We start from the raw sequence: 12,602 nt of genomic DNA, 5'->3' as shown, positions 1-12,602 counted from the left end.
AGTTGTTAATCTAAATTAATAGGCTAGATATTAAAATCAGGTAAAATATCTGGAATGCCAAATGTAATTCCAAAAGGGCTAGCCTAATCATTACATCAGCATACAGTTGACTATTATAGTTATATTAATGTAAAACAACAATAAATTAATATGAAGAACAAAAAAATGAAAGAAATGTTTCTTAACTCACCCATGACATTGCTATAAAGTCACTATTTTTGGCAGAAAACGTATAACCCCATTGCCCTTTTCAATGAAATGAAATGTTCTCATTAAGTTAATTAAAATTTATGTAGTAAGAAAATTTTAACTAGGTTATATTTTGTTCACAAGAAGCCATATTAGCATCTTTAAGAAATATTTACACCACATATGTAAATTAATTTAAATCATGTTCAGCTTTTAATATTTTTAATCATTTTAAAATATTTACAAATATTTATTTAGCAAAAACATCTTTAGATTTTTTTTAAGTCTTTTTAAATCTAAGTCTTTAGATTCTCTAATTTCTAAAGCCAAGTACGAAGTTATAAGGGAAAAAAGCTTTAAATAAACACAACAGTAAACATACTGAATTACAGACAGAATTCTATTACAAACCTGCATGTAAAAAGTCTCCTAAATGTCATGCATGGCTGTCTAATACAATGATTCTTGCATCTTACACCTCGCGATGCAACAGCTGTCTACAATGTAGTAATGTACTGCAGACACAGATTATTTAAATGCAGACATGATCACTAATTATAAAAGATTTTGATGCATCATGTTGCATGCATCCGGTATGGATATAAAACGCCAAACATGATGGCAGTTCTTTCAGCCTTTAATAGTTAATTAAAATGCAACTGTGGTTTAATATAACTGTATTCCCCTACAGGGCTCTATCCTAAAGATAGTGCACTGTTAATATGTCTGGCTGTCTGAATATATAATAGACACCTCAAAACGGGTTAATTAAAGGTAGAAACTCACCTGTTCCCCGCTCATATTTCTCTCTGGGACATAAGGGTAAACCATATAAACACGTTGTTTGAGGTCTCGGGAGAATAGAGTAAATTGACCGATAGCGCCATCTGCTGTTTTGGAAGAGGAAGTTGCTCCATTGGATTTGTGAGAAAATACGTTGGGCGCATTTGTGAGAAAATCTGTCTGCACACGTGTGAGAAAGCCAAGTTTTCCTCGTAAAAAATATGTATATTTGCAACACACAATGCATATATTTGTTATACCTCTGCATTTTCTCTCAAATTGACTTGTGTTTGTGCATATTACTTTTTGTTTGTTTGCAAGTCGATTTTTTCTTTGCAAAGCAGATTGTGTTTGTTTGCAAAACACTGGATTTGTTTGTTTAATTTTGGCACATAAATAACTCCATATGCCGACACCTGTCAACGTGATTTTAACCCCCCCTTCCCCTCACTTTAAATGGGAGGAGTAAAAGTTAAAAAAGAAGAGGTCATTTCTGCCACCTCCATTTTTCATCCGGGTGCAGTGCATGCTGTCCTTGGTGTCCTCTGCTGCCCACATCTAGCCAACCAAAAAGCATACAAACCACCCTCAGACGTAGTCGTGGCCGAGAGGAGAGGTTAAGGCGATGGACTTGAAATCCATTGGGGTCTACCCGCGCAGGTTCGAACCCTGCCGACTACGAAGCCCTTTGACGTCTTGGCTGTTTGCGACAGCAACTGTGCCTTTTCAGCTTTTCCTGGAAGCTGCATTTTTTCCCCTCTAACTCCAATTGCTGCACGACAACTGGTCTCCCCACATCTCTTTTCAAACAGTGTTTCAAAAGAACCAAGTCCAATGGAAGAGCTTTTAGGTGCTCTGATATAACAGTGAAAAAGAAAACTGCTCATTATGAACTTCTTGCACCATTTACTTCTCTGTCCAGGCTGAATAAATGTTAGCAAACTGTTGTGAAAAGAGTCCATTCTTTAAATGTCACTGTTCCAAACTTGCCAGGAGGAGCCTATCTGTCTCTGCCCTAATAGTCTGTGGCACTCAGCGTTGTGGCTGCAGCAACCCCAGATTGAATCCGTGTCACGGCAGGCTTTTTGTGCGGGTGAATACAATGCCGAGTTCCATTCTGCCACCTCCATTTTTCATCCGGGTACGGTGCAAGTTATACTATACCACCAACTCAGGCGGTGGACGCTGGCTTTCGTGGCCAGAAAAGAATGTTGGAAGTGCATGAGTCACTGACAGGGCCAAAGGAGCTGAAGCCCAAGGTTTGGATCCCGTCATGTACGAGAGAGTGCTGTCTTTCCATGCTGGCTAAAGAAATTTGGAGTTGCGATGCAGAAAGCGCAAAGGCCGCGAGTACAGGACGTGATGTGGCGCGCTTCGTTCCACTGCCCATTGGCTGGTGGCCAGATTCACTCTTGACACTCCAATACAGCTCTGTTGTGAGCAGAAAAGAATGCTGGAAGTACATGAGTCACTGACAGGGCCAAAGTAGCTGAAGCCCAAGGTTTGGATCCCATCATGTCATGAGAGTGCTGTCTTTCCATGCAGGCTGAAAAAAAATGTGAAGTTGCGACAAAGGAAGCTCAAAGGCTGCAAACACAGCCCACGAGAAAGCACGCTTTGCTCCAATGCACATTGGTGTGTGGTCAGATTTAGTCTGCTATTGAAACTGCAGTGCAGCTCTGCTGTGAGCAGAGCACCCAAAAATACAGGTCACTCGGAAAGGTTCCACTCCACGGAAATCTTTAGTAAAAGGCGAAAGATTTATGTGTCTATGAAGAGAAACTCGAGTTGTGTGCCCATGCGCTTGAGCATGTGCGCTCCCTGTGGTAAACCACTATACTCACAAAGGGTAATCTAGGGTGCCGATAAGATTTTCATCTCCCCCTCACTCCAAATGGGAGGAGTAAAAGTTAAAAAGTCTCTTCCATCATCCATTCTCGCCTGCCACACAGGAGGCCTGGCTCTGATTCCCGGGCAAATGCAGGAACAGAGTTCTTTTAAGTAAGGGGTGTGTGTTTGCATGTGTGTGGGATTCTTTAAAATGAGCCTTGAAGGCCAAGCCTGATTTGCTAGAAGGAGCTCCAAACTTTGCGTATTGACCCAACCCCCCTTTCCCTGGATTTGACGTGTAACAGTTACGCACCATTACTAAATCCAGGGCAATGTGAAGCCCGAAGTTCTCCCAGCCGAGCATTGGTGGTTCAGTGGTAGAATTCTCGCCTGCCACGCGGGAGACCCGGGTCCGATTCCCGGCCAATGCAGGAATAGAGTTCTTTTAATTAAGTTGTGTGTGTGCTTGCATGTGTGTAAGGTTCTTTAAAATCAAGCCTGATTTACTTGAAGGAGCTCCAACCTTTGCACACCGACTAACCCCCGTTCCCTGCCGAATCTTTTCAGAAACTCATTAGTCCGTCTATATTCGTCAAATGCCTATAAAACTTGTTCACTTTATCTATAGGTTGACGAAGTTTAGCAGTGGGCAATATACTCGCAAATGCGGTGTTAATTCCAAACGTTCTCCCTCCTTTCCGAGCATTGGTGGTTCAGTGGTAGAATTCTAGCAGTGGGCGATATGATCCACGTAAATGCGATGTTACTGCCACGTGATTTCCCATCCTTTTTTTTTCATGTTCCCATTATAAAAAGTAAAAAAAATAGTAATAATAGTAAAGTGGACCAAATGAGGACCCCCTGTAATGTGTAGCATTCAAGATATTGGGAGACTCAATAAGATCAAGGCAGGTTGATTTTCGTTTTTTTCATGGAGTAGTGGCTCCTTATGCTGATGTCGGTGAAGTCAAGTCGGCTGGGGGCGAAGCACAGCGGGTACAGCTCCTCGTTAGTATAGTGGACAGTATCTCCGCCTGTCACGCGGAAGACCGGGGTTCGATTCCCCGACGGGGAGACCCAGCTCTTTGCTGCTGCTGAACGACTCATCCAAAAGAGGAGTTCTGCTTCAACGTCAGCCAGAGCCAAAACAAATGCGTTGGCCGGGAATCGAACCCAGGTCAACTGCTTGGAAGGCAGCTATGCTCACCACTATACCACCAACGCAAGTTCCCGACTCCAGCTTTTAGCCATCTGAAAAGAATGCTTGAAATGCACAAGTCACTGATAGGGCAAAAGGAGCTGAAGCCATCTTTGTTTGTATCCCGTCATGTACGAGAGAGTGCTGTCTTTCCATGCGGGCTAAAGAAATCTGGAGCTGCGACGCAGAAAGCGCAAAGGCCGCAAGTACAGAACGTGGTGAGGCGCGCTTCGTTCCACCGCCCATTGGCTGGTGGCCAGTTTTACTCTTGACACTCCAATACAGCTCTGTTGTGAGCAGAAAAGAATGCTGGAAGTACATAAGTCACTGACAGGGCCAAAGTAGCTGAAGCCCAAGGTTTGGATCCCATCATGTCATGAGAGTGCTGTCTTTCCATGCTGGCTGAAAAAAAATGTGAAGTTGCGACACAGGAAGCGCAAAGGCTGCAAACACGGTCCACGAGAAAGCACGCTTTGCTCCAATGCACATTGGTGTGTGGTCAGATTTAGTCTGCTATTGAAACTGCAGTGCAGCTCTGCTGTGAGCAGAGCACCCAAAAATACAGGTCACTCGGAAAGGTTCCCCTCCACGGAAATCTTTAGTAAAAGGCGAAAGATTTATGCGTCTATGAAGAGAAACTCGAGTTGTGTGCCCATGCGCTTGAGCATGTGCGCTCCCTGTGGTAAACCACTATACTCACAAAGGGTAATCTAGGGTGCCGATAAGATTTTCATCTCCCCCTCACTCCAAATGGGAGGAGTAAAAGTTAAAAAGTCTCTTCCATCATCCATTCTCGCCCGCCACACAGGAGGCCTGGCTCTGATTCCCGGGCAAATGCAGGAACAGAGTTCTTTTAAGTAAGGGGTGTGTGTTTGCATGTGTGTGGGATTCTTTAAAATGAGCCTTGAAGGCCAAGCCTGATTTGCTAGAAGGAGCTCCAAACTTTGCATATTGACCCAACCCCCCTTTACCTGGATTTGACGTGTAACAGTTACGCACCATTACTAAATCCAGGGCAATGTGAAGGCCGAAAGTCTCCCAGCCGAGCATTGGTGGTTCAGTGGTAGAATTCTCGCCTGCCACGCGGGAGACCCGGGTCCGATTCCCGGCCAATGCAGGAACAGAGAACTTTTAATTAAGTTGTGTGTGTGCTTGCATGGTAGTTCAGTGGTAGAATTCTAGCAGTGGGCGATATGATCCACGTAAATGCGATGTTACTGCCACATGATTTCCCATCCTTATGTTCATGTTCCCATTATGAAAAGTAAAAAAAAAAAATAGTAATAATAGTAAAGTGGTCCAAATGAGGACCCCCTGTAATGTGTAGCATTCAAGATATTGGGAGACTCAATAAGATCAAGGCAGGTTGATTTGTTTTTTTCATGGAGTAGTGGCTCCTTATGCTGATGTCGGTGAAGTCAAGTCGGCTGGGGGCGGAGAACAGCGGGTACAGCTCCTCGTTAGTATAGTGGACAGTATCTCCGCCTGTCACGCGAGGGCCAGCCGCACGTAACTGTAGAGCGCTAACTAGCCAATAGGAACGAAGGACGGCCCAGGGAGGCGGGCCGAATAAATTACACACAATTAGAGGTTCGAATCCCGCCTCAGCCACAAATACCACAAACTGAATTTGTAATCGTTTTTCATCTAGATACACTTTAAGAACGATTTACATATAATAAACAAAATAAAAAACAAACCGAAAGATAAAAATAAACTTGTAATAATTGTTTTTGTGTAAGATTTTTAAAATCTGCAACAATCTTTATAAACATTTACAATATAATAGGGTATATTAATCTTTAATACAGACAATATTTGAAAGTGAATAATTGAAAAGAAGATTTCAATCATGTTTTAGACATTTTTTTTTTTTAAAGAGACATTCACTTCATATTTGTATAACTATGTACAGAAAACCCATATATATGAAATATAACTAATAAACACCAACAAATAGTACGTTTTTCATTTTATTGATAGTACAATAATATACATATTATATAAAAATTAAAAAAGGTCATTAGTACAGTATAGTACTAACCAAAATATATAATAATTAAATAAATATACTTAAATACTTATAGAATAAACCACAACAACAAATATAATAAAATGTAAAGATGTGGACAACACAGAAAAAACAAGAAATATATGTATTTTAAATTAAATAATTATGTACAATTGCATATGTTTAATAGTAACCATTTTTAACATTTCGTGTTTACAAATTTGATCAAGATAAAATAACAATGTAAGTCAATAAAATTAAATTTAACAAATAAAATACAATGCAAACAAGTCCATTTCTTTCTGGTATTTTAATGAACAAATGGAAATAAATGAAACAATTTAAATGTATAGATTCAACAACAATAATTATATATATATATATATATATATATATATATATATATATATATATATATGATCCCAAATACAACAAATGCAGTAGTATTGTGAAATATGTTTACTATTTAAAATAACTACTTTCTATTTGAATATATTTTAAATGCAGTTTATTCCTGTGGTATTGAAATAAATTATAGAAATTAATACTTTTATCTCGCAAGGATGCTTTACATTGATCAAAATAATATAATAACAAATGATAATAAAGACATTATAATGTTACAAGATTTCTATTTCAGATACATGCTGTTCTAATGAACTTTATATTCATCAAAGACACCTTGAAATCACAGGAATAAATTACATTTTAAAATTATTTTTAAATATAAAACACTTATTTTAAATAGTAAAAAATAGAAATATATCAAAATTGAACTGCTTTTACTGTAATTTGGATCAAATAAACGCAGGCTTGCTGAGCCTGACATTTGAAGAGTGACTTCTTTAAAAAAACATTAAAAAGTTTACTGTTCAAAAACTTTTGACTGGTAGTGTATTTTAAAATAAATAATTATATACAGAGCTTAATAGTAGCAGTTATGAACATTTAGTGTTTACAAATCTGATTAGACAACAAATTAAATAAATGAAATCATTTAAAGATATAAATTATTTGTAGCTTAAACAACAACAACAACTACAATAATAATAATAATAAAATCTAAAGTTGTGGAGAACACAGGAAACTACTTTCACCTGTTTAAGAAGGCCCTTGCTCCCATGGTGCATTGCCAAATCAATGGAAATTCTTATCGGATCTGTCCGTCTACTATAGGCCAACAAAAAGACCACCCGTTTTGATGGGTTGAGGTGCAAGCTGCACGGAGAGAGGCAGCCATGGGCAAAGGTGTTGTGCTCAGCAGTTCTACATATTAACAGAAATAAAATATTTGCTTAAAATATTAGTAAATTTGCTAAAAAAATAAAATGTGCCTTTGTGTGCACATACATGATTTATTTAATAATAATTTATTTACCTGAATCTGGTAGAAACTTTTCTGTCTTTGGATCCTTCACTGTCACAGTGCCTTGTGTGATGTTGAGGTGCAATAGTTTTGGTTTTTGGTGGCCTGTACTGTGGGAGGATGGGTCTTCAGAGCATGCATCAAATAACCATTCCTGAAATATAGATTGAAATAAAATATATCAAGTGTATTTTATAATTCACAGTATATATATATATATATATATATATATATATATATATATATATATATATATGACTATATAAAATATAATATTACAATACTATATACATATAAGTATTGTAACATTATATTTAAAAGGATATATATGCAACAGCAAAAACTTTTTTTTTTCTCACAATATTAAATTAACTGTTTTAGATTTGAATATATTTTAAATGTTTTGTCATTTATTTCTGTGGTAGAAAACTGAATTCTCAGCATTATTACTCCAGTCTTCAGCATCATCATAAACTGGTGTTATTATTTAATATTTATTATTTTAATTGCAGAATATATGTGTGTGTGTATGTATCTAAACAAATTAATATAAAATGTATATATAAAATGTAAAAATGTTTTATACACACATTTTAATTCATACCATTAAATTGCACACACATTTTTAAAATTATTTTTAAAGAAATGTTTTACAGTTTAAATAAAATGTGTGTGTGCATGCATGTGCATGTATATTAATTACAATATAATTATATCACATTACACTGTTAAAATTGTTTTAAACGATAATATACATACAATTTAAATGATACAATATATAAATGATAATGTATATACAATACAGTAAGTTAGTATTGCTAAGGAATTCAACTTACCGTGTCAGTTTGACAGCTTAATTGCGTTGATCTCGAACTCTGACGTAAAAACAGTGGTCACCTGAGGTAAAATGTAAGGTAAAACCTGTCCGAAGGTAGTTTAGACTGTAAATACTTGTTGACAATTCGGTAAACAGATCTCTCTCCGATCGTAAAACGGGTCTCCCCTGGGAATGATTGACAGATGACACTACCACGCTTTTTAAATTCCCCGCCACGGAAACAGACGAAGCAGCGCCATGAAGTCTACGTGTGGCCAAAAATATATCGCATCCGTAGTGTTAAGCACTACCATAGAGAATGAATGGGAAAAGTTAAGGGAAGTTAAGCTTAACTATTTTCGGCTGCCGCGCGGAAGACCGGGGTTCGATTCCCCGACGGGGAGACCCAGCTCTTTGCTGCTGCTGAACGACTCATCCAAAAGATTTTGGTGCTCACAGAGGTCACAGAAGGAGTTCTGCTTCAACGTCAGCCAGAGCCAAAACAAATGCGTTGGCCGGGAATCGAACCCGGGTCAACTGCTTGGAAGGCAGCTATGCTCACCACTATACCACCAACGCAAGTTCCCGACTCCAGCTTTTAGCCATCTGAAAAGAATGCTTGAAATGCACAAGTCACTGATAGGGCAAAAGGAGCTGAAGCCATCTTTGTTTGTATCCCGTCATGTACGAGAGAGTGCTGTCTTTCCATGCGGGCTAAAGAAATCTGGAGCTGCGACGCAGAAAGCGCAAAGGCCGCAAGTACAGAACGTGGTGAGGCGCGCTTCGTTCCACCGCCCATTGGCTGGTGGCCAGTTTTACTCTTGACACTCCAATACAGCTCTGTTGTGAGCAGAAAAGAATGCTGGAAGTACATAAGTCACTGACAGGGCCAAAGTAGCTGAAGCCCAAGGTTTGGATCCCATCATGTCATGAGAGTGCTGTCTTTCCATGCTGGCTGAAAAAAAATGTGAAGTTGCGACACAGGAAGCGCAAAGGCTGCAAACACGGTCCACGAGAAAGCACGCTTTGCTCCAATGCACATTGGTGTGTGGTCAGATTTAGTCTGCTATTGAAACTGCAGTGCAGCTCTGCTGTGAGCAGAGCACCCAAAAATACAGGTCACTCGGAAAGGTTCCCCTCCACGGAAATCTTTAGTAAAAGGCGAAAGATTTATGCGTCTATGAAGAGAAACTCGAGTTGTGTGCCCATGCGCTTGAGCATGTGCGCTCCCTGTGGTAAACCACTATACTCACAAAGGGTAATCTAGGGTGCCGATAAGATTTTCATCTCCCCCTCACTCCAAATGGGAGGAGTAAAAGTTAAAAAGTCTCTTCCATCATCCATTCTCGCCTGCCACACAGGAGGCCTGGCTCTGATTCCCGGGCAAATGCAGGAACAGAGTTCTTTTAAGTAAGGGGTGTGTGTTTGCATGTGTGTGGGATTCTTTAAAATGAGCCTTGAAGGCCAAGCCTGATTTGCTAGAAGGAGCTCCAAACTTTGCATATTGACCCAACCCCCCTTTACCTGGATTTGACGTGTAACAGTTACGCACCATTACTAAATCCAGAGCAATGTGAAGGCCTAAAGTCTCCCAGCCGAGCATTGGTGGTTCAGTGGTAGAATTCTCGCCTGCCACGCGGGGGACCCGGGTCCGATTCCCGGCCAATGCAGGAACAGAGTGCTTTTAATTAAGTTGTGTGTGTGCTTGCATGTGTGTAAGGTTCTTTAAAATGAGAAGGAGCTCCAACCTTTGCATACCGACCAACCCCCGTTCCCTGACGAATCTTTTCAGAAACTCATTAGTCCGTCTATATTCGTCAAATGCCTATAAAACTTGTTCACTTTATCTATAGGTTGACGAAGTTTAGCAGTGGGCAATATACTCGTAAATGCGGTGTTAATTCCAAACGTTCTCCCTCCTTTCTGAGCATTGGTGGTTCAGTGGTAGAATTCTAGCAGTGGGCGATATGATCCACGTAAATGCGATGTTACTGCCACATGATTTCCCATCCTTTTTTTCATGTTCCCATTATGAAAAGTAAAAAAAAATAGTAATAATAGTAAAGTGGTCCAAATGAGGACCCCCTGTAATGTGTAGCATTCAAGATATTGGGAGACTCAATAAGATCAAGGCAGGTTGATTTGTTTTTTTCATGGAGTAGTGGCTCCTTATGCTGATGTCTGTAAAGTCAAGTCGGCTGGGGGCGAAGCACAGCGGGTACAGCTCCTCGTTAGTGTAGTGGACAGTATCTCCGCCTGTCACGCGGAAGACCGGGGTTCGATTCCCCGACGGGGAGACCCAGCTCTTTGCTGCTGCTGAACGACTCATCCAAAAGATTTTGGTGCTCACAGAGGTCACAGAAGGAGTTCTGCTTCAACGTCAGCCAGAGCCAAAACAAATGCGTTGGCCGGGAATCGAACCCGGGTCAACTGCTTGGAAGGCAGCTATGCTCACCACTATACCACCAACGCAAGTTCCCGACTCCAGCTTTTAGCCATCTGAAAAGAATGCTTGAAATGCACAAGTCACTGATAGGGCAAAAGGAGCTGAAGCCATCTTTGTTTGTATCCCGTCATGTACGAGAGAGTGCTGTCTTTCCATGCGGGCTAAAGAAATCTGGAGCTGCGACGCAGAAAGCGCAAAGGCCGCAAGTACAGAACGTGGTGAGGCGCGCTTCGTTCCACCGCCCATTGGCTGGTGGCCAGTTTTACTCTTGACACTCCAATACAGCTCTGTTGTGAGCAGAAAAGAATGCTGGAAGTACATAAGTCACTGACAGGGCCAAAGTAGCTGAAGCCCAAGGTTTGGATCCCATCATGTCATGAGAGTGCTGTCTTTCCATGCTGGCTGAAAAAAAATGTGAAGTTGCGACACAGGAAGCGCAAAGGCTGCAAACACGGTCCACGAGAAAGCACGCTTTGCTCCAATGCACATTGGTGTGTGGTCAGATTTAGTCTGCTATTGAAACTGCAGTGCAGCTCTGCTGTGAGCAGAGCACCCAAAAATACAGGTCACTCGGAAAGGTTCCCTTCCACGGAAATCTTTAGTAAAAGGCGAAAGATTTATGCGTCTATGAAGAGAAACTCGAGTTGTGTGCCCATGCGCTTGAGCATGTGCGCTCCCTGTGGTAAACCACTATACTCACAAAGGGTAATCTAGGGTGCCGATAAGATTTTCATCTCCCCCTCACTCCAAATGGGAGGAGTAAAAGTTAAAAAGTCTCTTCCATCATCCATTCTCACCTGCCACACAGGAGGCCTGGCTCTGATTCCCGGGCAAATGCAGGAACAGAGTTCTTTTAAGTAAGGGGTGTGTGTTTGCATGTGTGTGGGATTCTTTAAAATGAGCCTTGAAGGCCAAGCCTGATTTGCTAGAAGGAGCTCCAAACTTTGCATATTGACCCAACCCCCCTTTCCCTGGATTTGACGTGTAACAGTTACGCACCATTACTAAATCCAGGGCAATGTGAAGGCCGAAGTTCTCCCAGCCGAGCATTGGTGGTTCAGTGGTAGAATTCTCGCCTGCCACGCGGGAGACCCGGGTCCGATTCCCGGCCAATGCAGGAACAGAGTTCTTTTAATTAAGTTGTGTGTGTGCTTGCATGTGTGTAAGGTTCTTTAAAATGAAGCCTGATTTACTTGAAGGAGCTCCAACCTTTGCATACCGACCAACCCCCGTTCCCTGACGAATCTTTTCAGAAACTCATTAGTCCGTCTATATTCGTCAAATGCCTATAAAACTTGTTCACTTTATCTATAGGTTGACAAAGTTTAGCAGTGGGCAATATACTCGTAAATGCGGTGTTAATTCCAAACGTTCTCCCTCCTTTCCGAGCATTGGTGGTTCAGTGGTAGAATTCTAGCAGTGGGCGATATGATCCACGTAAATGCGATGTTACTGCCACATGATTTCCCATCCTTTTTTTCATGTTCCCATTATGAAAAGTAAAAAAAAATAGTAATAATAGTAAAGTGGTCCAAATGAGGACCCCCTGTAATGTGTAGCATTCAAGATATTGGGAGACTCAATAAGATCAAGGCAGGTTGATTTGTTTTTTTCATGGAGTAGTGGCTCCTTATGCTGATGTCTGTGAAGTCAAGTCGGCTGGGGCCGAAGCACAGCGGGTACAGCTCCTCGTTAGTATAGTGGACAGTATCTCCGCCTGTCACGCGGAAGACCGGGGTTCGATTCCCCGACGGGGAGACCCAGCTCTTTGCTGCTGCTGAACGACTCATCCAAAAGATTTTGGTGCTCACAGAGGTCACAGAAGGAGTTCTGCTTCAACGTCAGCCAGAGCCAAAACAAATGCGTTGGCCGGGAATCGAACCCGGGTCAACTGCTTGGAAGGCAGCTATGCTCACCACTATACCACCAACGCAAGTTCCCGACTCCAGCTTTTAGCCATCT

The 12,602-nt window shown here is 41.1% G+C and overlaps 5 non-coding genes across 5 annotated transcripts; 1 reads left to right on the top strand and 4 right to left on the bottom strand.

Annotated features, from left to right (window-relative positions):
* Positions 1 to 1,566: 1,566 nt before the first annotated feature.
* On the top strand, positions 1,567 to 1,653 carry trnas-uga (transfer RNA serine (anticodon UGA)). The gene has a single exon. It is a non-coding gene; the product is annotated as a tRNA-Ser (tRNA).
* Positions 1,654 to 2,647: 994 nt separating this feature from the next.
* LOC141285742 (U5 spliceosomal RNA) lies at positions 2,648 to 2,763 on the bottom strand. Its single transcript, XR_012338867.1, has one exon. It is a non-coding gene; the product is annotated as a U5 spliceosomal RNA (small nuclear RNA).
* Positions 2,764 to 4,531: 1,768 nt separating this feature from the next.
* Positions 4,532 to 4,647, bottom strand: LOC141285699 (U5 spliceosomal RNA). Its single transcript, XR_012338824.1, has one exon. It is a non-coding gene; the product is annotated as a U5 spliceosomal RNA (small nuclear RNA).
* A 4,631-nt stretch (positions 4,648 to 9,278) lies between these two features.
* LOC141285698 (U5 spliceosomal RNA) lies at positions 9,279 to 9,394 on the bottom strand. Its single transcript, XR_012338823.1, has one exon. It is a non-coding gene; the product is annotated as a U5 spliceosomal RNA (small nuclear RNA).
* Positions 9,395 to 11,171: 1,777 nt separating this feature from the next.
* On the bottom strand, positions 11,172 to 11,287 carry LOC141285733 (U5 spliceosomal RNA). Its single transcript, XR_012338858.1, has one exon. It is a non-coding gene; the product is annotated as a U5 spliceosomal RNA (small nuclear RNA).
* Between the last annotated feature and the right edge of the window lie 1,315 nt (positions 11,288 to 12,602).

Source organism: Garra rufa, chromosome 14, assembly GCF_049309525.1.
Source record: "Garra rufa chromosome 14, GarRuf1.0, whole genome shotgun sequence".
Classification (NCBI taxonomy): domain Eukaryota; kingdom Metazoa; phylum Chordata; class Actinopteri; order Cypriniformes; family Cyprinidae; genus Garra; species Garra rufa.
This window is presented reverse-complemented; position numbering and strand designations above follow the sequence as displayed.